This window comes from Callithrix jacchus, chromosome 4, assembly GCF_049354715.1.
Source record: "Callithrix jacchus isolate 240 chromosome 4, calJac240_pri, whole genome shotgun sequence".
NCBI classification, from domain to species: Eukaryota; Metazoa; Chordata; class Mammalia; order Primates; family Cebidae; genus Callithrix; species Callithrix jacchus.
Genome location: NC_133505.1, coordinates 141,178,596 through 141,203,243, shown reverse-complemented (window position 1 = coordinate 141,203,243; position 24,648 = coordinate 141,178,596). Strand labels below are relative to the sequence as shown.

The following is a 24,648-nucleotide window of genomic DNA, read 5'->3' as shown; positions in this document are numbered from 1 at the left end:
GAAAGATTTTGTAGTTTTCAGGGTAAAGGTCCTGTCATGTTTTGATAAATTCATGTCTTAGTCCATTTAGGCTCTTATAAACTAAATCCCACAAATGGAGTAGCTTGCAAACAATAGAAATTTACTTCTCAGAGTCCTGGAGGCTGGGAAGTTCAAGATCAAGGTGCCAGAAAGTGTCTTGTTCTTGTAGACAATGACTTCTCACTGCATACTTAAATGGTGGAAAAGGCAAACAAGCTTTCTTGGGCCTCTTCCATAAGAACACTAGTCCTATTCATAAGGGCTCCACCCTCAATGACCTATTCACCTCCTCAAAGCCTCCCCTCTTTTTTCTTTTTCTTTTTTGAGATGGAGTCTCATTCTGTCACCCAGGCTGGAGTGCAATCATGCAGTCTTGGCTCACTGCAACCTCCACCTTCCAGGTTCTAACGATTCTCCTGCCTCGGCCTCCCAAGTAGCTGGGATTACAGGCCGGTACCACCACGCCCAGCTATTTTTTGCATTTTTAGTAGAGACAGGGTTTCACCGAGTTAGCCAGGATGGTCTCGATCTCCTGACTTTGTGATGTGCCTGACTCAGCCTCCCAAAGTTCTGGGATTACAGGCATGAGCCACTTTGCCCAGCCAAGACCTCACCTCTTAATGCTGTTGCATTGGGAATTCAGTTTCAACATACAGATTTGTGGGATTCGTGGTGGGAAAGGAGGACACAAACATTCAGACTATAACAATCCCCAAGTATTTTTATGCTACTATAAATGGAATTTTTTTGAGTTGTCTAATTGTTCACTGTTAGTTTATAGAAATATATATTTTGTTTATTGACCTTGTATCTTACCATCTTGCATTCACTTATTACTTCTAGCAACTCTTTGTAGATTCTTTAAAATTTTCTATGTACAAAATCATTTTATATATAAACAAATAGAATTTTACTTCTTCTTTTCCAATTTATATGTCTTTTGTTACTTTTCATATATTACATTAATGAAGACTCTAGTGAAATACTGAGTAACACAGTAAAAGCAGACATCTTTTCCTCCTCTTTGATCTTAGGAAAAAGTATTTTCTCTTTCAATATTGAGCTTAATGTTATCCATTAAATATTCATAAATATTCTGAAATCAGATTTAGGAAAATACCACCTTTTATTCCTACCATGCTAAGAATTTCTATTATAAACAAGTGTTAAATTTTTATGAAATGGCTTTCTTTTTTAACCTCAATTTTAACAAGAATAATAATTATTATTTTTTTTTTTTTGGTCTTTGCTCTGTTAATTTGGTGAAATATGTTGATTTATTTTCCGTTGTTAAACCCTATTTGTTGTAATGTATTACTGTTTTTACACATATTACTGGACAAAATTTTGTTACATTAATTTACCACTTAGATTTGGCATATCAACATAATGTCTTTTTTCGTGATGCTTTTTAGTATCAGAATAATGCTAGCTGTGTATAATGAATTAATTATTCCCTCTTCCTTTGTTTTCTGAAAGACTTTGTTTTACACTAGTTTTATTTATTCCTTAAACATTTACTGAAAATCACCAGTGACGACCTCTGAGCTTGGAGTTATCTCTGTGCAAAGGTCCTTATTTATGAACTGGATTTCTAGAATTAATATAAGGATATTTAAGTTCTCTATTTTGGGGGGGTTCTGATTTGCTAATCTGTTTTTCTTAAGAAATTTGTCTATTTTATCTATATTGTCAAATTTGTTGGCAAATGCCATCCATCGCATTCTCTTATGATCTTTTTAATGTTTGTAGAATCTGAAGTGATGTCCCCTTTTCTGATATTGGTAATTGTGGGCTTGTGTATTTGGCTAGAGTTTTAAGAACTTTATTAACATTTTAAAAGAATAAGGTTTTTTCTCTATTGTTTGTCCAATTTCCATTTCATTAATTGCTGCTATATTTATTATTTTCTCCCTTCTACTTATTTGGGCTTAATTTTTGTGTTTCTTTTTGTAATTTCATAAGGTTGAAAGGTAAATCATTGATTTTAGATCTTTTTGTTTTTCTTTAATTTATACATCTTACATATATAAATTAATACCTTTTCAGGGAATAAAGAAATCTAAGACAAAAGAAAAAGATCTACCTATACATTTGCCTCAATCACTGTTTTAGCTGCATCCCCCAAATTTTGGTTGCATTTTTATCACTCAGTTCAAAATATTTCTTAACTTCTTGCAATTTTTTTCTTTAACTTGTTAATTGCTTAGGAGGATATTGATCAATTTTTAAACATTTGGGGTTTTCCTAGATATCTTGTTTCTATTTGTTTCTAATTTAATCCCACCATAATCAGAGAGCATACTCAGTATGATTTCATTATTTTAGAATCCTTGACTGAGACTTGCTTTATGGCTGAATATATCATCCATCTTGGCAAATATACCACATTGCTTTTGAAAAACAGAATGTGCCTTTTGTATTCTTTCAAATGTTGGGTGTAGGATTCCATAAATATCAAGTAGATCAAGACGGTTGATAATTTTGTAAAGATCTATGTGTTCCTGATTTAATTTGTCTAGCTATTCTTTTATCTATGGAAGAATGGTGTTCAAGTCTCCAATTATAATTTAGTAATGGCAACTTTTGTTTTTAAGTTCTGTTATTAGGCACATAAACTAAAGTGCTTGCCACTTTCTACATTTGTCCTTTAATTTTGGCTTTCAGCACTTTGTGTTATAACTGTTATGCTTTTCTAGTGAGTTGATAAATGTATTATTATAAAATGTCCCTCTTTATCTCTGGTGAGAGATGGTGGTAAGCTGAGACTGTGCCACTGCACTCCAGGCTGGGCAACAAGAGTGAAATGCCATCTCAAAAATAAAAATAATTTAAAAAATACATATCCTGGCCAGGTGTAATGAGTCATGCCTATAATCCCAGAACATTGGGAGGCCAAGGCAGGAGGATCGCTTGAGGCCAAGAGATTGAGATCAGCCTGGGAAATGTAGCAAAACCCTATCTCTACAAAATAAATAAATAAATAAATAAATAAGCCAGGCAGGACGGCATGGAACTGTAGTCCTACCTACTTGGGAAGCTGAGGCAGGAGGCTAGCTTGAGATAAAGGCTACAGTGAGCTATGATCATGCCACTACACTCTAGCCTGGGCAACACAGTAAGACTCTATGTCAAATAATGATAATAATAAACTAATACACCATAATCAAGTGGGGTTTACTCCATAAATCTAAGAATACTTGACATCATGAAGTCAATTGATACAATTTGTCAAATTTAAGAAGATTTAAAGAGAAAATTCACAAATCATCTCTGCAAATATTAAAAAGATATTTGATACAATAGAATGTCCATTCTTAATTTTTAAAATTTAATAAAATAAAACGTGGTACCTATTTTGCTAACATGAAAAAGACATATAAATAGAAAGCCCAGAACAACACAAGGATACCCATTATGCCACTGGTATTTAATGTTTCATTGAAGTTGTTAACTTACACCATTAGATAACAGAAGAAAATCAGTAGTGTAAGAACTGAAAAGGAAGAGGAAAAACTAACTCTTAATCCATCTGACAAAGGTCTAACATCCAGAATCTACAAGGAACTTAAGCAAACTTACAAGAAAACAAACAACACCATTAAAAAGTGGGCTAAGGATATAAACAGACACTTCTCAAAAAAAGACATACATATGGCTAAGAAATACATAAAAAAACAGCTCAACGTCACTGTTAATTAGAGAAATGCAAATCAAAACCACAATGAGATACTATCTTATGCCAGTCAGAATGGTAATTATTAAAAAGTCAAGAAACCACAGATGCTGGTGATGTTGCAGAGAAATCGGAACACTTTTACGCTGTTGGTGAGAATATAAATTAGTTCTACCATTAAGAAAGGCAGTATGGCAATTCCTTGAAGATTTAGAACCAAAAATGCCATTTAACCCAGCAATCCCATTACTGGGTATATACCCAAAGGAATATAAAGGATTTTATTCTAAAGATACATGCATGTGTATGTTCACTGCAGCACTATTCACAATAGCAAAGATATGGAATCAACCCAAATTCCCATCAATGCTAGCCTGAATTTAAAAAAAAAAATGTGGTACATATACACCATGGAATACTATGCAGCCATAAAAAGGAATGAGATCATGTCCTTTGCAGGGACATGGATGAAGCTGGAAGCCATTATACCCAGCAAACTAATGCAGGAACAGAAAAGCAAACACTGTATGTTCTCATTTATAAGTGGGAGCTGAACAATGAGAACATATGAACACAAGGAAGGGAACAAGACTTACTGGGGCCTTTTGGGGGAGGGCAGGGCTGGAGGAGAACATTAGGGAAAAGAGCTAATGCATGCTGGGCTTAATGCCTAGGTGATGGCTTCATGAGTGCAGCAAACCACCATGGCACACATTTAACCTATGTAACAAACCTGCACATCCTGCATATGTACCCTGGAACTTACACACACACACACACAATTTTTTTTTAAAGAAAAGAACAAAATAAAAAATAAATGCAGGAAAAAGTAAAATTTATATATATATATATATAATATATATATATATAATTCTATTTACAAATGGTATAATATTTGATTTGCCTTTTAAAACACATAAGAGAACTGAGTGATAAAAACTGCAATATTTGTAAGGTAGCAAGATTTAAATTAATATGAAAAAGTAGGTAGCCTTCACATTTGCAAATGATATACAGAAAAACAGATATTTTTGCTGTTTATAAATCACAGTAAACAAGATAAAATACCTAGAAGTAAGTTTAACAAATGAGCAACACCTATACCTAAGAAAAACTTTAAAACACTGATGAAGGAAAAACAAGTACACTTAAACAAATGAAACAATGTATCTCATGTTTCTTGATACAAAGACTCAACATCATTACAATGCTCATTTTACTTAATGAAGATAACAAAATTCAAGCAAGAATGGCCAATAAACCTTGAAAATCTCCAGATATTACATCTAATCTAATAAGACCTTATTGATTAAAACACTTTAATATTGAACGATGAATGGAGAGACCGGTGGGACAGAGTAGAAATTCCAAAATCAGGGTTAGGAAATTGCACTGGTGAAGATGGCATCTTTGGTAAATTGCATGAAGACAATGGAGTAAAAGACAATGTTGGTTCTATCATATCATACGCCATGATAAATACCAAATGGATCACAAATTTAAATAGAAAAAATAAAATCAAGCAAGTATTTAAGAAAATATAGATAAATCTTATTATAGAACTACAGTGGGGAAGATCCAGCTACCTATGATTCCACTTCCAAAACCTAAAGAGAAAACAATGATAAAATCAAATGCATAAAAATAAAAACCTTAAACTTGGCCCAAAAAAAAAAAAAAAAAAAAAGCACAAAATCCAAAGACAAAAGAAAAACTGATGAAAATATTGCAATTTGTAAACAAACACTGATCTCCTCAATGTCTAATAGCTCAGATTTCAAGATTTTTAAAACCAACGATATTAGGAACGGGGAAAGGACATGAAACTAAAGTTCACAAATGGCCTTTAAAGGTATGACAATATTCTGTTGTGCTCACAGTAAGCAATCAGGCTGGCTCACCTTTGTCTGAAAAAAAAAAAGTGTTTTTAGACACTCTGTCAAAAAAAATCTGTCTTACCCACTCTACATTATTATTTGAGTTTCTGTTTATCTTTACGCTATTTTGTTACACACATATAAATACATATTCTTATCTTTCTCTTTCTTATACAAAAGGTAGAGTTTTCTGTTCTACACTCGCCTTTCTTTTCACTATCATAGAGCTTTCTCCATGTCCATATGTACACATCCTTCTCACTCTTTTTGACAGCTGCAGATTATTCCAATACATGAATGTATTAGATGCTATTCAACCAGCCTCCTAGTTGTTGGACTGTTGAGTAGTTTCCAGTCTCTTTTATTGCAAACAGTGCTGCCAGAAACATCCTTTTCATGCGCTATTTTTTAAATGCCTACAGGTGTAACTCACAGCTAGATACAGAGACACGATGTTGGGGGATTAAAGGGTAAATGCATCTGTAATGTTGATAGCTATTGTCAGTCTCTCTTCCTGGAACGTTGTAGCATTTTATTCTCCACCAGCAAATGTATAAGGGTGCCTCTTCCTACACAGCCCTGCCACGGGAGTGTGTATCACACTTCTGGATTTTGCCAGTCTAACAGATGACAAGTGTTTTCTTAGTGGGGTTTTAATATTAGATTTTTTCCTTGCTTCCTTCCTTCCTCCCTCCCTCCTTCCCTCTCTCCCTCCCTCCCTCCCTCTCTTCCTCTCTTCCTCTCTCCCTCCCTCCCTCCCTCCTTGCTTCCTTCCTTCCTTCCTCCCTCCCTCCTTCCCTCTCTCCCTCCTCCCTCCCTTCCTCCCTCCTCCTTCCCTCCCTCCCTCCCTCCCTCCCTCCCTCCCTCCCTCCCTCCCTCCCTCCTTCCTTCCTTCCTTCCTTCCTTCCTTCCTTCCTTCCTTCCTTCCTTCCTTCCTTCCTTTTCTTTCTTCCTTGTCAGGCTCTCTCTCTGTTGCCCATGCAGTGGCATGATCTCAGCTCACTGCAACCTCCACCTCCCAGGTTCAAGTGATTCTCTTGCCTCAGCCTCCCAAGTAGCTGGGACTACAGGCACATGGTACCACACACAGCTGATTTTAATATTTTTAGTAGAGATGGGGTTTTGCCATGTTGGCCGGGCTTGTCTTGAACTTCTGGCCTCAAATCATCCACCACCTCAGCCTTTCAAAGTGTTAGGGTTACAGGCATGAGCCACCATGCCTGGCTTAGATAGTTTTGACTTTTTTTTTTTTTTGAGGCAGAGTCTCACTCTGTTGCCCAGGTTGGAGTGAAATGGTGCAATCTCAGCTTACTGAAACCTCCACTTCCTGGGTTCAAGTGATTCTCTTGCCTCAGCCTACCATATAGTTTGGATTACAGGTGTGTGCCACCACACTCAGCTAATTTTTGTATTTTTAGTAGTAGAGACACGGTTTTGCCATGTTGGCCAGGCTGGTCTCCAACTCCTGACCTCAGGTGATCTGTCCACCTCGGCCTCCCTAACTTGGAATTACAGGCATGAGCCACTGCATGTGGCCAGTTTTGACTTTTGAGCTATGTTCAAAAAAATGTTTTGAAGGAAAAATAAACGCAAGATACAGGGTATTCTCTAAGAATGATGTTATTTAATAAAATAACACATGGCTTATGTCTTGCTAGCTGTGGTCCTGTGGGGTGGTCACTGTGGGAGACTCGTCTGTCCAGGAAGAGGGCACAGGGTACAGGGGGCTTGTGCTCACAGAGGCAACGGCCAGGCCCTAAGCCATCCAGAAAAGGCAGGGCATTAGCACAGTTTATCTTGGCCCCACGCATGGCCTGATTCCACACATTGTCTTGGCTCCCTGTGGTAGCTATCAGGTCATGGGACTGTCTTGAGAAACAAAATAATGGGCTATCCAGGCAGGTTCCACTCCCTGTAATCTGTCCCTGAGGAAAGTCCCGAGAAACATTAGCAAGGTTTTTCTTTGAAATGCCTTTCCATAATTACTTTTTCTGTCTCAGGAAGACTGTTTCATTGCACCTAATCTAAATTTAGGTTTCCTAATTCCATTCCATTCCTCATGGAAACAGTTTGGACAACCCAAATAATAACTGCCTTCGCTGATGTTTGAAGGAGGTGCAATTCCCAAATGATTCCTCTCACCAGAGCTTAAGCTAGCTAGGAGAGGGAAAGTCAAAACTCTCATAAACTCTGATCCATTTTCCCCTGGTAACTCTGGGGAAACTGGAGCTGTGGAAGCATACTGACCTTTTGGGCAATGAGACAAAAAAAAAAAATCAGTAGTTCTAGCATTGTCCTTCAGCTTTGCCTCTAGTATTCTTTAACAGACCACATTCCCCACAATTCACTGAAGTGGAGGACAGCATTAGTATTGACAAAAAGTACAGGTAACTGTCCCACGGCCCCCAACAGATGCCTCTAGGGCCAGATAACAGTGCTATCTGCCTTGACTCAAACTGTGCAGACTTCGAAGGACAGTCACCCCACGTTCCCTTCTCTCAGGAATATCCAGTGAAGAGTAATGAACATATGTGCCTATCCCAGGTATATAATGTTCCTCCGCCTCCCAGCTGGCATGTCCTCTAGCTCCTTGCTACTGAAAGTGTGGTCTATACATAGACCCTAGAATCAGCCTCACCAGGGACCTTGTTAAAAATGCAGAATGTCAGGCCCTACCCCAGATCTGCTGAACCACAATTTGCATTTTAACAAGATCCCCGATGACTCACAATCACATTCAAGTTCACAGAGAGCTCTCTGACCTGCAGGTGCAGGCAGAACGTTATCTCATTCTGGCCTGTGCTCTTCCTTTTACCTCCCTTCTCTTACGAGTGAGACATAAGATATGGAGTCTTAGTCCACCCTATAGGTGCGTGGGAACCATGGAAACAAAGGGGTGGGATGAATCTCCCTTTCCTGGCCATCCTGTCCTCTCCGTGTCCACAAAGCAAAATCACCAGTGAGCACTTCAAAGCAAATATCTCTATTTTGAAAACAGGGGACAAGTTTAGGAGCATCCCAAACTAGAAGAGGGGAAAGTTAAAACTCTCATCCATTTGAACTCTACCCATCTCAAGATTTCTATTCTGTAATTCCATCCACCTCCCAAGCATAGGGGCAGCCTCCCTCCCCCAACTCAAAAAGAGCTCTAACATCTCACTCTTCATACCATCTTCCCTTCACCCTCGCAATGAGCCAAGCCTGTGACTTTCTTTCTCAATTTCCAGGTTTCAGCTAGGCAGGGAGTGGTGCTGGTGAGTCTAGGGCCCCTTGTTGGTGTTGGAGATGGATTTGCTGCTCCACTTTCGCACCAATGTGAGTTGCCGATGGATGAGTTCCTCTAACTGGGGAACTTCTTAAAAAAGCTTCTCATGAAGAGGCAGTTTAGTGTAGTGGATAGAGCACAGTATAGAGCCAGAATCCCTGGATTCAAATCCCAAATTGACCTACAGCAGCACCAGGTGGGCACTGGAAAAGTACCTGCTATCCTTATAGAGGTACAAATAATGTCTGAAAATATTTCAGAATGCTGGAGGCTTGCGAATTGAAAGAGCAATTTGAAGTGATTATCTGAGAGCCACATACAGGCCCACTGGAGGGAAAAGTAGCATTTATGCTTATAAGCCTCAAAACCATTTGCAATAGGTAGAGAGAGGAGTCAGTGTTTCTGTTGCTTCTTCCTCAACCTCAATCTCCTGACTTCACAGGTAGGCTTATCGCTCCCAGCTTGAATTGCTTGCAGACATTGTTTCTCGTTGCTTCAATTCTGTTATTTCATTGACTATCCCAGTGCTCTTTTCCTATTGCAGAAGTTTGTCTAGTGGGCATCTTTACTAACCTCCTTCTTAGAAATGATGTCAGAGTGCAGAAGTTAGCATACAATAATTTCCACATGATTGTGTGACTATAATGACTGGAACTCCGGTATCAGGGAGCTATCTACAGGTAGGCAGGAAATTTCTCTTTTTAAAGGTACACTAATTGTAATAATATCTTTTTTATTCCAGTACTTAGAATAGATTTTAGTAAATTTGTATCTTAGAGAACAATACTCCGCAAGTCACTAGGTATTCTGTGTGGTGAGTCAGCCCCAGGGGGTGACATCTTGCTCTGTGTATCTGCTGCCATGGCTTTGGGAAGCATTGCCAGGCCGGTGAACTTAGTTTAGGTATTAAGAAGATAGGAATTCTATTTTGACTTGTGCCAAAGCATACAAAAAAAAAAGGAGGAGGTCTTTCTTTTTTTGACAGAGCCTCGCTCTGTCACCCAGGTTGCTGGAGTGCAGTGGCACGATCTCGGCTCACTACAACCTCTGCCTACTGGGTTCAAGCGATTCTCCTGCCTCAGCCTCTTGAGTAGCTGGGATTATAAGAGTGTATAACGATGCCTGGCTATTTTTTTTTTATTCTTAGTAGAGACTGGGTTTCACCATGTTAGCCAGGCTGGTCTCAAATTCCTGATCTTAAGTGATTCGCCCACCTCAGTCTCCCAGATTGCTGGGATTACAGGCATGAGCCACCATGCCTGACCAGAAAGAGATCTTCACAGTCACATTGGGTGCCATTTGTGTGTGCGTTTAGAGCATTTCTAAGTTTTTTATGAAATTTGGGAAGTTATTTTTACTTTCTTTAAAATAGTAGGGATGCCTAATGAAGTGAATCTAAAGAAGTAGGGGAAAAGACTCTTTGCACAATATAACAATAAAAAATCCCAATTTGAAGAAACCAATAGATCATCTACTACAGCAATTCAGAAAATATTGGCATCCCTTCAGTGGTATTCTTGTTAGAGATTGCTCTCTCATATAGCAGGGAAATATATAGCTGTAGGAACCATAGAGACCAGGGCTTAAATATTCAGTCCCATCACTTCCTGGCTGGTCTACCTAGGTCAAATTACTTAATTTACATTAGCTTCAGTTTTCTTATCAACGAAATGGTGCATAAAAGCTACCCTATATGTAGTTGGTAAGGATTAAATGAGATAATAGACATATAAAGCCCTCAGCACTATGCCTATATATGCTATTAAAAAAAACCCATACATGCTGGGCACAGTGCTCATGCCTGTAATCTCAGTACTTTAGGAGGCCAAGGCAGGAGGATCACTTGAGGCCAGGAGTTCAAGATGAGCCTTGGCAATATGGCAAGACTCCCATCTCTACAAAAAGCTTAAAATTTAGTCAGGCATAATGCCCCCTGCCTGTGGTTCCAGCTACTCAGGAGGCTATAGCAAGAGGATCGCTTGAGCTCAGGAAGTTGAGGCTACAATGAGCTATGATTGCACCACTGCACTCCAGCCTGGGTGACAAAGAGAGACACTGCCTCAAAACAAAAGAAAATAAAAAGCATACAAAGCACCTAATAAAACTTAAAAGTAAAGCCATACCAATCTCTCAGTTCCATGAGCTTTCTAACTTGCCTACCTACTTTGAAGTGTTGTCATTAGGAACAGAAACAGAAGCACCTAGCACATGGTAGACTTAGTAAGTTACAAGGGCCATGATTATTTCTTCCAGATGATCATTCTACATCATTCATTCATTCATCAAATACTTAGGAAGAATGGAATGTGTGCCGGTGGTTTGAAGGAACTCAATGAATGAGACACTTGTGTTCTTGTTCAAGTCTGGAGGTGATTGACTTGAGGTGGTTTGTGTGTGACAGGCAGAGAGAGGCAGAAGTCTGGGGTTAAGTGACAGTTAGATGCTGGTGCCATTGACTAATCTAGGGCAGGTTGGAGGACAATAAGACTTTGGGCAGGACAGGATGAAGAAGAAATCAAGGGTTTTATTTTTCCCATGTTAAGTTCAAGATGCTCGTGAAACATTCAAGCAGAAGGTCATTGAGGTAGTTGAATATATAAGACGAGAGATTTGACTAGAGAAAGCAATGGGATCATTCGGACATATACATGGCATTTAAAACAACAGAACTTGATGAGGTGCTAAAGAAAAACTGTATAAAAGAGAAGAGAGGCCCCAAATGAAATCTGAGGAGCCTCAACATTCAGAACTCAGCTGGGCGCAGTGGCTCAAGCCTATAATCCAGCACTTTGGGCAGACGAGGCAGGCAGAACACCTGAGGTTGGGAGTTCGAGACCAGCCTGACCAACGTAGCCAAACCCTGTCTCTACTGAAAATGTAAAAATTGGCCAGGCATGGTGGCGAGTGCCTGTAGTCCCAGCTACTTGGGAGGCTGAGACAGGAGAACCTCTTGAATCTGGAAAGGAGAGGTTTCAGTGAGCCAAGATCATGCCACTGCCCTCCAGCCTGGGTGACAGAACAAGACTCAATCTCAAAAAAAAAAAAAACTCCGTGAAGCACACAAATAGTTGAGTAATGCCCCCAGGAAGCCAGCATCATTGTTGGACAGCTCAGATGTTCAGGATGTTTCATTTTGAGCCTGCCTTATTGGAATTTCAAAATATTGGTCTCTTTGGAGTAAATCAGAGCAAGTCTATTCCTTCAAGTAGATAAAAAGCTCCCTGCATGCCTTCCATTGGACTTCTCCCCTTCAGCTTAAAAATATCTACAGTCCTGAAACATGGCTCAGAAGCAGATATCACCCAAACCCTACTCTTCCAGCTCGCCCAGCCAGACACATGCAGAACCTGAAGCAAATAAGAGGGTGGTTACGTACAAGGAAAACAGATGAATCACTCTGAAAACCCACTGCTGTTGTCTGAATGAAACATGACTATGGCTATAACAAACAGAGCAGTTGTATAAAGCAAGGCTATCATCTTTCAGAGAAAACCTAAGACTAAGAGGGCACCTTCTACAGTCAGTTGTGCTTCAAGCAGCATCTATAAAATTATGGAGTAGGAAGGCATGTGCGGGTGATGTAAAAGCAACTACAAACCAGCTGGGTTTCCACTAGACTTCAGTCAGTTGTTCATGTTTCCTCCTGGAGTTTATTACTCCAGCTAATTCATTTGTCTTTGCTCAGTTTTTGTTTGTTGTTTGTATTTTAAAAGACAGAGTCTCTGGCCGGGTGCGCTGGCTCATGCCTGTAATCCCAGCACTTTGGGAGGCCGAGGCGGGCAGATCACATGAGGTTGGGAGTTTCAGACAAGCCTGGCCAACATAGTGAAACCTCATTTCTACTAAAAATACAAAAATTAGCTGAGTGTGGTGGTGAGCGCCTATAATCCCAGCTACTCCAGAGGCTGAGGAAAGAGAATCACTTGAACCTGGGAGGCAGAGGTTGCAGTGAGCTGCGATTGTGCCACTGAACTCCAGCCTGGGTGACAGAGTGAGTGAGACTCTGTCTAAAAAAAAAAAAGACAGGGTCTCACCTTGTCACCCAGGCTGAGTGCAGTAGGTTTTTTTTTTTTTTTTTTTTTTTTTTTTTTTTAGAAAAATATAGTATCATATCTTGTCTTTTAAAAGCCCTTCCTCATTATTTTGATGCAGCCACTGGTCTGTAGGCCAGGGTGGTAAGAACTGAAGTAGCAGGTAAATACTAGATCCCAAATTGAGAGTGGAGAGCAAAGCTTGGCGTGATGTCAAGGTCAATTAATGAGTATTCAAATATAAAGTTACATAGCTGAGTAACAAATGCACTATATCAGAGTTGTGAAATGGCAATCAAAACCAAAACTGAGCTAGATGTGATGGCCTGCACCTGGAGTCCCAGCTACTCTGGAGACTGAGGTGGGAGGATTACTTGAGCCTAGGAGGTCCAGGCTGCAGTGGGCTATGATCAGGGAGATTTTAACTCAATAGACCCCAGGTGAGGCCCAAAAATGCAACAGGTTTTGGTCCTGTTGTGTCTTGAAATGTCTAGGGAAAGCCACATGCAAAAACCAATACTGTAGATAAACACTCCAGTCACTAACCAAAGGTCATATTTTACAGATGTGCTCTACATAGAACTGGAAATTAATCTGCATTCATTTTTCAGACCCTCTGCATATATAACAGTGTTGGTACCTAGTAATTTCCTGAGCAAGAGATAGCTGATAACCAAGGTGTTTGGACCACTCCTGCCTGACAGGACTGCGAGACATGGTCTCCACATCTAGGTATTAAGTGTCTGACCAGATGGATGGTTGAGGTAGTTCGATTCAGGCTACCAGGAGGCAGGTCTGGGATTTACTTCTCTTTGTGATGTTAACCATCACCCAACCACAGGACCACTGGTGTGAACCTTTCCACAATCTTTCTAAGGTTCAGTATCTCATCCTAAGGACACCTTCTACCTCCTTGTCCTCTGATGCTTTTCAAACCGTGGCCTACAGACCAGTGGCTGCATCAGAATAATGAGGAAGGGCTTCTCAAATATAAGATATGAATATTATATTCTTCAGGAGATTTTGATTCAATAGGCCTAAGGTGAGGCCCAAACACTACCTTTTCTGAAGTTCCTTGTATTTTTCTGTTGAGTAACCAGGTTGAGAATCACACTTACAGAAAGTCCAAGCCAGGAACATGAGGTTATGACTTCCTGGGCCACCTCTTCTCTCCAGTCTGGTTAGTTTCATCCAGTAAGCCATTTAGTCAGTTTCTTCCCATTCTGACCATTATGATTCCTCAGACTATTCTAATTCTCCTGGCTTAATGGATTCATTGGTCATTCCAGATGCTCTGGTCCTCATAATCCTTTTGATACTCTGTTCCAGTTTACTAAGAAGAGTTGCCAATTTTTGTTTCTGTAGTTTGATATGAAATAAGGTGGCAGAGACAGCACTCTCCAAATATCCATGCACTCCCGACATTTTTCAGCACCCCACTTTACTAGTTCTGGCCCAGGGATTGGGAGCAGAAGAGGCACGTGTCATCTCTGGGTTGAGGCAGTTAAGAGCTGGTGCGACTCTCCATCCTTCTCTTCCCCTCTAGCAGCGACCTGGGAAGCTACATATTGATATGGAGCTACAACAAGTGGAGGAGCCTGCATTGCTGAATTGCTGGATGAAGGCAAATCCCTGCGAGCCTCCATCTGTCCATGGGTAAGCAATAAATAAACTTTTTTTGCTGAGCCATAGAGATTTCAGGGTTGATTTGTTACTACAGCATGGCCTACCCTCTCCAGGACCAAACAAAACACTGATTTCTGGGTAAAGTGCTGCCGAGATAACTAAGCCGACTCATCACGACCCAGTTTCCTAATTTCTTGTTCTCTTTTCTTTCCAAATAGCACATATACACCAAAACAGTGCTAGTTACAAGGGACGAAACAGCTCATTAGTGAAAGAAAAAGTAGCTCCCACTTAAACTGTGATTGGCCTTCCAGGAAAGACATTTTCAGTCATATTTAAATCCTCTACCATTTCCTTATCTCTGGTTCATTTGATACCAAAGGTGGCAGATGCCGATGTGATGACAAAATGTATGGAATGGGTAGAGCTAAAACCATGGGTAATGCGAGGCTTTGCACTTAAGAACAGAGCAAATGGAAATGGGCTTGGCCATCTGAAGGTATTCAAATCGATAAAAGTAAGCGTTTTGGGTAATTAAGAAACTGCAGCCCGAGTCAGCCTGCCACCAGAAACTATGATCTTAAGCTAGATATACCACTAGAACTTCATCTAGTCTAAAAATCATTTCTGAATTTTAGTATATACATGTCAAAATACTATGCAGCCATTTAAAGACATGAAGCATGCTGGAAGCAGTGGCTCATGCCTATAATCCCAACACTTGAGAAAGCTGAAATGAAGGATCTCTCTTTTTTTTTTTTTTTTTTTTTTTTGAGATAGAGTCAAACTCTATTGCCTAGGCTGGAATGCAGTGGCACCATCTCTGCTTATTGCAGCCTCTACCTCCTGGGTTCAAGTGATTCTCCTGTCTCAGCCTTCTGAGTAGCTGGGATTACAAGTATGCACCACCACGCCCAGTGAATTTTTTTATTTTTAGTAGAGACAGGGTTTTGCCACTTTTTTATTTTTAGTAGAGACAGGGTTTTGCCATGTTGGCCAGGCTGGTCTCGAACTCCTGGCCTTAGGTGATCTGCTCAGTCTGGAGTCCAATGGCATGATCTCAGCTCATTGCAACCTCTGTGGCCTGGGTTCAAGTGATTATTCTGCCTCAGCCTTTCAAATAGCTGGGATTACAGGCATGTGCCACCATATCTAGCTAATTTTTTTATTTTTAGAAGAGACAGAGTTTCACCATATTAGCCAGGCTGGTCTTGAACTCCTGATCTTAAGTTATCCTCCTGCCTCAGCCTTCCAAAGTGCTGGGATTACAGGCATGAGCCACCATGCCCAGTTGAGGATTTCTTAAGCCTAAGAGTTCAAGACCAGCCCTGGCAACATAGGGAAACTCCAACTTTGCAAAAAATGAAAAAAGTTAGCTGGGCATGGTGATGCATGCTTTTAGTCTTAGCTACTGAGGTGGCTGAGGTGGCAGGATCTTTTGAGCCTGGGAGGTTGAGGCTGTAGTAAGCCATGATCTCACCATTTCATTTCAGCCTGGGCAACAGAGTGTGATCCTGTCTCCAAAATAAATAGATAAATAAATAAATATATATATGATACAGAAGAATAGTAACTGAGAAGAAAACTTGCTTACAACGTATGCATATGTTTTTAAAATTTAAAAACAATTATAATATGAAATTTTTTAAATGAAAAAGCTAGAGGTAGGGCTCATGTACCTAATTAATGGTGGCTATCTCTAGATTGCAGGCTTTTCCCACTCTCCTAAAATAAGCATGTATTGCTTTGTAGTCATCAGGAAAGAAATGTTATCTTAAAAATTCATATCTTGGAAGAATGGCCAAATATATCACTATGTTAACTACAAAAATTACTGATTTTTTTAATTCTAAGTATATAATGTATTATACTATGATATCTTGTGTGTTTGGTATGCTTCAAATGAATGACTGTACTAAATTCCACAAAAACTAAACTGAAACTGCCACTCATCTACAAGTTCTAGTTAAGTGAAAACATATATCTACTATCCTGTATATATTTCGGAAGATAATTTTGCTCATTTTAGTGATCATCATAATTATATGGCAAAAGAGAACAAACCACATCTTAAAAACATAACGGCACAGGGGCAAGCGGTAACAGACAATGGAAAATATCCTGTAATTACAGCTGCCAAAAGAATGCAAATAATTAAGAAAATGTTTTGTTCTCCAAGTTTTTGTTCCACTGTTTATTCATTGGAATGACATGGTATTTGGTGAGTTCCCAGCAGGCTTGAGACTGGTTCATTAAGCTCTAATCTGATTAGGACTTTTTGTTTCTTTGTTCTCTGTGTCCTCAGGTGGCAATTTTGGCAGAACATTATAAATTTTTGCCCTGCATCGAGGTACAGTAACATAACTTTGCCTGTGTATTACATAATAAGAACACAATCCTGAGGCATAAATCCAAAAAAGGCAACTCTAGTTAATCAAGTCCACTTCTGTCCAAATAATCTTCAACATATGAATTTCACTTGTAATACACATGTATATCACTGCACTAGATATACAGTTATGCATGGAGAGACAGGCATATATATTTTCCCAGAGCAATTCCTAGATAAACATACATTCGTTTTTAAAAATGTTTTAAAAAACTTTTTGAAAAGTTTTCCTAAATCTTATTTCTCCGAACAAAGCCTGACTTAATGTATTTGAATCAGGTGGCAAGATGGGTAAAAAACATGGTAAGGAAGGTTATTTGTCGGTAAAAGAAACTGCAATATAAAACCAGTTGGATAAGAAGAATTACATGACCATGTGGAGAAGGCTTTACATTAACTATGAAATACAGCTAGGGCCCAGTAAAATCACATCTTGCTATGCCAGTGGGCAGAAAATATTGTCGGGGTGAAATGGTCACTAGATGCTGTCTACAGTCATTGCTAGATTATCCTGGAGGCACAGATAAATAAATAAGCATATGTCAGAAAATCTTCACTTTAGCCAATTCATCCAGACTTTTATAATCAATAAATCATCTAGAAAAAAAAGCCATTCTGCTATCAGCACACTTATGAACTTCATGTTAGTTTAAAAATTAAATGGTATTTGTATTTATGTATGGAGGAGCTCAGGGACTCTAAAAGTCTTATTCTGGTCTTGGCAACAATTCCGGTGAATAGGGAATAAAAGTGAAGACATGCATCAGGGCAGGTCCTGGATGAGACTTCAGAAAGTTCTGGATGAGACAAAGGTCCTGATAGAGGTGGATGGGCTTAAGGCTCTGGGCAGCTCTGGAATGGTGGCTCTGTGCACTCTAGCAGGGTAGAAATAGTGGTCTTCACACACCTTCCTGACAGCATGCCGTCATCTGGACACACAGTCCTCAGCTCTCGGAGCAGCAGGTGGTTTAAGGGAGACCTATGCTTCCTTCAGGAGGCATTTCAATGGCAATCAGTTTTGTAACATTTACGTTGTTGAAGGCATTTGGTTCCTCACACACTTGAGTATAGAAAATGTATTGAGTATAGAAAATGTACTGAGAGTATAGAAAAGGTATTGAATATAGAAAATGTATGCCAAGGCCAGGCTCAGTGGTTTCCACTTGTAATCCCAGCACTTTGCAAGGGGCCAACGTGGGAGCCTCCCTTGAGACCTGGAGTTTGAGACCAACCTGGGTAACATAGGGAGGTCCTGTCTCTAAAAAATTTTTTTAATTAGCCAGGTGTGGTGGCATGCACCTATAGTCCCAACTACTCAGAAGGCTGAGGCAGGAGGATTGCTTGTGCCCAGGAGTTTGAGGCTGCAGTGAACCATGATCACATCACTTTATTCCAACTTGGGTGACAGAGTGAGACCCCGTGAAAGAAAGAAAGGAGAGAAAAAGAAGGAAGGAAGGAAAGGATGGAGGGAGGAAAAAAGGAAAGAAAGAAAGAAAGAAAGAAAGAAAGAAAGAAAGAAAGAAAGAAAGAAAGAAAGAAAGAAAGAAGGAAGGAAGAAAGAAAGAGAGAGAGAGAAAGAAAAAAAAGAAAGGAAGGAAGAAAATGTATGTCAGACTGGTTGTCAACCTATGAGTGAGAGCAGCATCATATAACAAAAATAGGCATGATGACAGAATCTCACATTTGATCTACAGCAGATCGTCTCAAGGTCTGTAACAACATCAAAATGAACTGTCCTCCGTTGAAAAGAGCCAGTGCATCTTATTTTAAAAAGCTACAGAAATGCACCTGTGTTTCCCTTCACTGTGCCATGACTCCAGGTTCCAAGTTTGCAATACAGTGAAAAAAAAAAAACCCTAAAGTCCTTCTCTATCTTAAGCTTCAAACCACTGCAGACTTGAAGCGGAGATAAAAGAAACCCTTCTAACCTTGATTTTTTACTTTTTGGTGCTTAACAGGCAATCCTAACACTAACAAGTTTAGTTCCGTGAAACACCTTCTGGGCCAAAAGATAAGACTTCCTTCCCCCACAAATCACATTTTCTCAAATATTTTTCAAAGCTGAGGTATAAGCCTTTTAATAGAATTATGCAAATTTTGCCCCAACTCTAAATATTTTAGGTACTAAATAACCACTTTGAAGAATCAAAGTTTTGCAATGTCCACACCGGAAAAAGAAACGCTAGGAAATGCAGGCAATGAAAGGGATGATGGTGACGCCCCCAAAGTGGGAATTTACTTGTCTTTAAAGTTATTTTGCACAAACCTAAAGTAACCTCTGCTACCGAAAGGCCAGTTTGACTCTCTGGGATGAAAATGCTGACCAGTCATTAGGGGATTATCTGCTTGGCAGAGTAGAAGTTGAGCTCAAATGCACCTCATTCCTGATTTGAACTGGCTGAAGGACTAAAAACATCTCAGGCACAAGTCAGGGCAATGAGGAGTGAGGCTAGAGACTTGCATAACTCCTAAAACTGAGGAGCAAAGGGTATCTGAGAAAGGGCTACGGCTCGGTGTGAGGTAATTTTCTATTTCTTAGTTTCGTTTTGTTTTTTTAAATACTGAAAGACATTTTCTTTTAAATGGTACTTAGTTTCCAATCTGACACATGCTTAGCACTGCAGGGTGGGTAAGACGCCCTGTTTAATGGAAGATCAGGATCGTCATATACATAAGCTATAATATGGAAAAGCACACAAACTGTTCTGATCCTGCAACCTCTCAAGTCTTCTGCCTGTGGGAAAAGAAAAGCACTTATATGAAACTTCCAGAAGCACTGTCTCATCACTAAAGGCACTCTTAAGGGCTAAATGGCTGATAAAAACAGTGATTCTTTTTTTTGGACTGAGGTAAGGCAGCAACAAGAAAACCTTGTCTCGTTACAAACTCATAGGCCCTGCGGTATGGCTTTAAAGCAGCTAGGAGTGTCCCCGCTCCTTCTGTGGGTTGGTCCTCTTCTCAGCTGTTCCCTCTTCAGAAAGAATGGCCTCTTCTCCCTAAAAACAGTGCTTGAAGGTGGAGTGTTTGGCAAAGCAGGCTCAGGACAAAAGCAGAGCACAAAAGGAGTGCACCAAATGGGAACCATTGCCAAGTTATTATTTTTATCCTGGTTTAGCTTTTTAAGGGTCACTAGCTAAGGCTGACATTTATTGCCATCACGTTATTTCCTAAGAATGAGGCCTCAGCTGAAAATCCAACACCAATCAACTTTCAGAAATGCACCGATATATTTTAAAACGCACACGCTGATGACAAAACCCCCAAATTCCAGCCTGTCCTCCCTCTTCGTGTCATGCCTGTCTTCCTCGGCACTGTCCAGACTGTATGCCCTTAGAAGCAGCTCCTTGCCTGCAGCTGTGAGGTGTCTTGTTTGCCATTCGTCCACCTGTGCTATGTGCACACTCAGCTGGCATTTCTGCCAAGAAGCTAAAGTCAGGAACACCGGCAGTTTCAAATATGTCATCTAGGTTTCAAAATAAAGTTCTTGTGTTTCTGGTACATGGGAGTGTTCCCAGAAAGGGTGGGGGTTTGACTGTCACTCTTCTAGCTGCTGTGTAATTTCTTTTGCAATTCTCTTGATATTCATCTGGCTTTAAAACTGACATCGCCAGGCATCAGAAGTTGAGAAGTTTCGTCCTTGATTTATTTATTCTTGTTTGTGTTCCATTATGATTAGAAGTCACCTCTACACAGCTGCTCTCCAATTTGTACTGCATTTGCTTCTGGGATTTCTAACTGCACTGTTCAGTGGAATGACACAAACATTATGAAAATAGAATCCGTTTTTATAGTGCAGTGGATAGCGTTTTATTAAAAATTGCTAACAGCTGTAATTTTAGGTAGTTAACTCGTGAAGTTTAACTTCAGCATATCTTTCTCCCTAGGAAAATATGTTATACATGCAGAAAGACAAATATGAAAAAGTAAATCAAACCCAAAACTCACCTAGCCAAGTAATTCTGATCGCAATAGCCACATCTCTGCTGCTGCTATGTTTCGGAAAAAAACAGGACTCCCCACTTTAGTCTGGAATGATAGTAAGTAATAAAATACATAGCTGTTGATGTTTTTGTTTTCTTTTCTTTTTCCCAAAATAACAAAGACTTCATAAGCACAGATAAGCTACATGTTCTTTTCCAAAAATTTCCTGCAACACAATTTTTCTGACAGGGTCATATTACAATTCTAAATATGAATAACACAGCAAAAAGGGGAAAAAAAGGATGTTTCTGGCAGGTACTCACGGGTATCAGTTTGTACTCTTGCAAGCTAACCGAATATCCATAGGCCCTGGGTAGAGTCCAGAGGATGGCTTTGACACTTTTTCCGGTTCAAGCTGGTTTGGGTGCCTGAGTTAGAAGTGTTAAAAGGGCACAGAAAACAAATCTGACTGGCTTCTTTTTCTGAGCACCATTCCCTAGGGCACAATTGTGAAAGACGGTATCAGGAATGATTAGAAGACAGGCTCATACCTCAGGGAAAAAAGAGATCAGTCCTAACTATAGAAGGTGCCTCTAATGTAAAGGTGACTACTAACATATGTGATGACGTGGACAGTGTTCTTGTTTTGCAGTGTCCAGAGTTTAAAATTCAGTATAGTAGGGTCTGCGGATATTTCATTAGCTTTCAAGAGTACAAACTAATACCCATGCGTCCCAGCCAAAAAAAATAAAATCCTTTTTTTTTTTTTTGCTTTTTGCTGTATTATTCATATTTAGAATTGTAATCTAACCCCGTCTGAAAACTGTTGCTGTAAACCATTTTCCATTATTCTTGCCATCTCCTAACATGCCATTTGATATGTTACAAATATTAAACATTAGCCCGCTCTTTATTTTCTGTACACCCTTCCTCTCCAACCGGAATGTAAGTGCCAGGAAAGCTTTGTTTGCTTTATTTACTCCTCTGGCCCTAACCCTAGATCAGCACCAGGCACACAGTTGTCTGTTGACTTAGTAATGAGTAATCCCTTTCAGTCCTATGTTTCTACGAAGCTGATTGATAATAAGCTTATGGCTTCTGAAATGACATTATATTATTCTATATTCATTGAACTCCAAAGGCAAAATCCCTACCTTTTTATTTCAAGGTACAGTGCAGACTGCTAACACTTTGAGAATTTTAATGTTATTACTTGAAGAGAGTTGAGGCCTCCTCCTCCTTGGAGAATGACTCCTTGGTTATCAATGTAACTGCTTGTGAGATCGTTAGTTTTTGGGTAGAGGTCAGGAAGAATAATGGAGGAGAATATATTTTCCAAAGTCCTCCTATAAATGCAGCATCCAATTAAAGAGAGCTGCCCTGCTTCAAAGCACTTTCCAAAAGATGATGTCGAATTTTGCACACAAGTGGAGTGCTGCTTTGATTTCACATACGTGCTTCTATCTGTTTTTAATAGAATGTTGATAGAGAAATCTTGTTACTGCTGGAAAGAAATGAAGAACAAATGTTCTCTTACAACTTGCAAATTTCAGCCAGTAAGTTCTGGGTTTCTTGGACTAGTGAGCATAAGTATCAGCTAGAGTGTTTTCTAAAAGAAGGTTTATTCCTGGGCCCGTATTTTGGGAGCTTCTGATTCAGTAGGTAAAAGTAGGGTGCAGCAATCAGAAATGTTTATAATTATGCCATGGGATTTGGATGCAGGTGGTCTGCAGACTTCACTTTGAGAATAATAAAAAATAAAAGCCCTGATTTGTAAAAGATCCTACAGGATCTTGGTTTCCTCTTGAGCACAACTGATACTAGATTATAATTCAAGCACCCAGCTGCCAGGTGAACAGCTTGATGTTTTGATTATAAGAAAAGTAAAATGGCCAAGAAACTCTTAGAACATTCTTTACGTTTCTAAAAATGTTTATCTTTTCTATTCTTTAATTAACTGAGGTTTCTGTTTAGGTTGATGCCGCAAATGTTGGCAAAAGTGAAATACAGAAAGAAAGTCCATAAAGATATGTATTTGGCATTTGGCAAACTATAAAACATTTTCTCACATGTTACCTAATTTGATTCTCATGGTAACTCTGGCAGGGAGTCAGAGCAGGTGTGTGTTAATTTTGCATATGAGCAAACAGAGGTCTGAAGAGGTTCTAACTTGCCCAATGCCAGATAGTAGAAATAAACAGCAGAGAAGCCACTCTTTCTGGGACTGCTCATGCCTAGTGTAGTGTTGGTTCAGCTACCTGTCATGGTCCCCTAATACATCCAAGTATATTTATTAATGCCCTTCTTTCCTGACTCTTTCATCTCTAGAGACATTGCATAGGGAACCTTTAGCACTGTGCAGGGGAAGAAGCAGAGGAGGGATGTTATTGTGTGTTGAGGATTAAATAAGATAATATATGTGAAAGTCTTTGTAGTTATAAAATATTATACATATGCATGCATATATTATTATACACATGTATTGTTATTATTGCTTGTCCTTTTCTGAGCATTACTGCATCATATAGGGAAATAATGGCTGGGGACAGTGGCTCACACATATAATCCCAGCACTTTGGAAGGCTGAGTGGGGCAGTTCACTTGAGGCCAGGAGTTTCAAACCGTGTCTCTACTAAAAATAGAAAAATTAGCTGAGTGTGTTTGTGCATGCCTGTAATCTCAGCTATTTGGGAGGCTGAGGCATGAGAATCACTTGAACTAGGGATGTGGAGGTTGCAGTGAGCCAAGATTTCACCACTGCACTCCAGCATGGGTGACAGAGCAAGGCTCCGTCTCAATAATAATAACAATAGTAATAATAATAATAATAACAGTACGGGAAACTCTTGAAACTTAGATTTTCTAAGAAAAAGAGTTACCAACAAATTTAATGATACATTTTTTAAAATGGAGGAAGAAATACATGTAGAAATAAATACTAATTTAAATGATAATGAGAAACTAATTAGAATGTGCTGAAACATGATTGAAGTTGAGTTGTGGGAGGAGATAAGTGACTCATTCTGAAAACTACCTAAAATAGCACATGCAAAAAGCATTTATAAGCTTAGAATTTCTTATTTTATTTTCTTAGAACATTTCTGGTAGTTAAATTTGAGGCTTCCTGAGATGTGGGCATCTCAGAGGAACCATACAGATTGACACTTATACTACAAAATATCCTAAGTTGACTGGGTCTAAATGTGGTTGATTTTTATTCACTTTTATTGTTACTTTCCCCACTTACCCTGACTTGAAGCTCATGAAAGTGGTTTTTATACCCTGAAGTCACGGAGGCATTGCTCAGCCAGATCATTTGGCTACTTCCCATGGCTTCAAAGGGGACTAAAAGGCAGATTGCCTCACCACCTTGCTATCTTAGCCTCCTAATGTCTTGTGGTCTCGGCACCTCTCCTTGCCCATAATTCCATATTGCTTGTTGTAATCAAATCCTACCTTGGAAATGTCAGACTTCAGCAGGAAGAGGGCATTCATTCCAACAGCTGCCGCTCTGGGCTCTCCTGCTGTGTCACAGTGTGAGGCGTGTTAGATATGAAATTGAATTACCAAAGTCCTTTCCGTCAGATACTGTACTGCCTAATCTGGGCATAAATAAATGGTGTGGTTTCTTGATAGAGTCAGTTGTTCAAAATAAGAATGAAGCAAACATCCACTTATCTAGTTGAGTCTGAGAAAGAGAAAGAACATTTGTCATTGCTGACAGATGCAGAAATGTCATGCATCTTACAACACATGCTGATTCACATTATTATTCTGACCCTCCAAGTCTGTAATGTGGATTGAGTCTAACTTAAAACAGAATCTGAGTCATGTAACACCTG

The 24,648-nt window shown here is 39.5% G+C and overlaps 1 long non-coding RNA gene across 1 annotated transcript in view; it reads right to left on the bottom strand.

The window, feature by feature from the left end:
* LOC103792628 (uncharacterized) overlaps window positions 1–24,329 on the bottom strand; it is a 36,033-nt gene extending 11,704 nt beyond the window's left edge. The window contains exons 1-2 of the long non-coding RNA XR_004742094.3: window positions 24,263–24,329; window positions 20,831–20,911 (exon numbers count right to left, since the gene is read on the bottom strand). This is a non-coding gene — a long non-coding RNA (uncharacterized LOC103792628). The remainder of the gene's footprint in view (window positions 1–20,830; window positions 20,912–24,262) is intronic.
* Window positions 24,330–24,648: the final 319 nt, after the last annotated feature.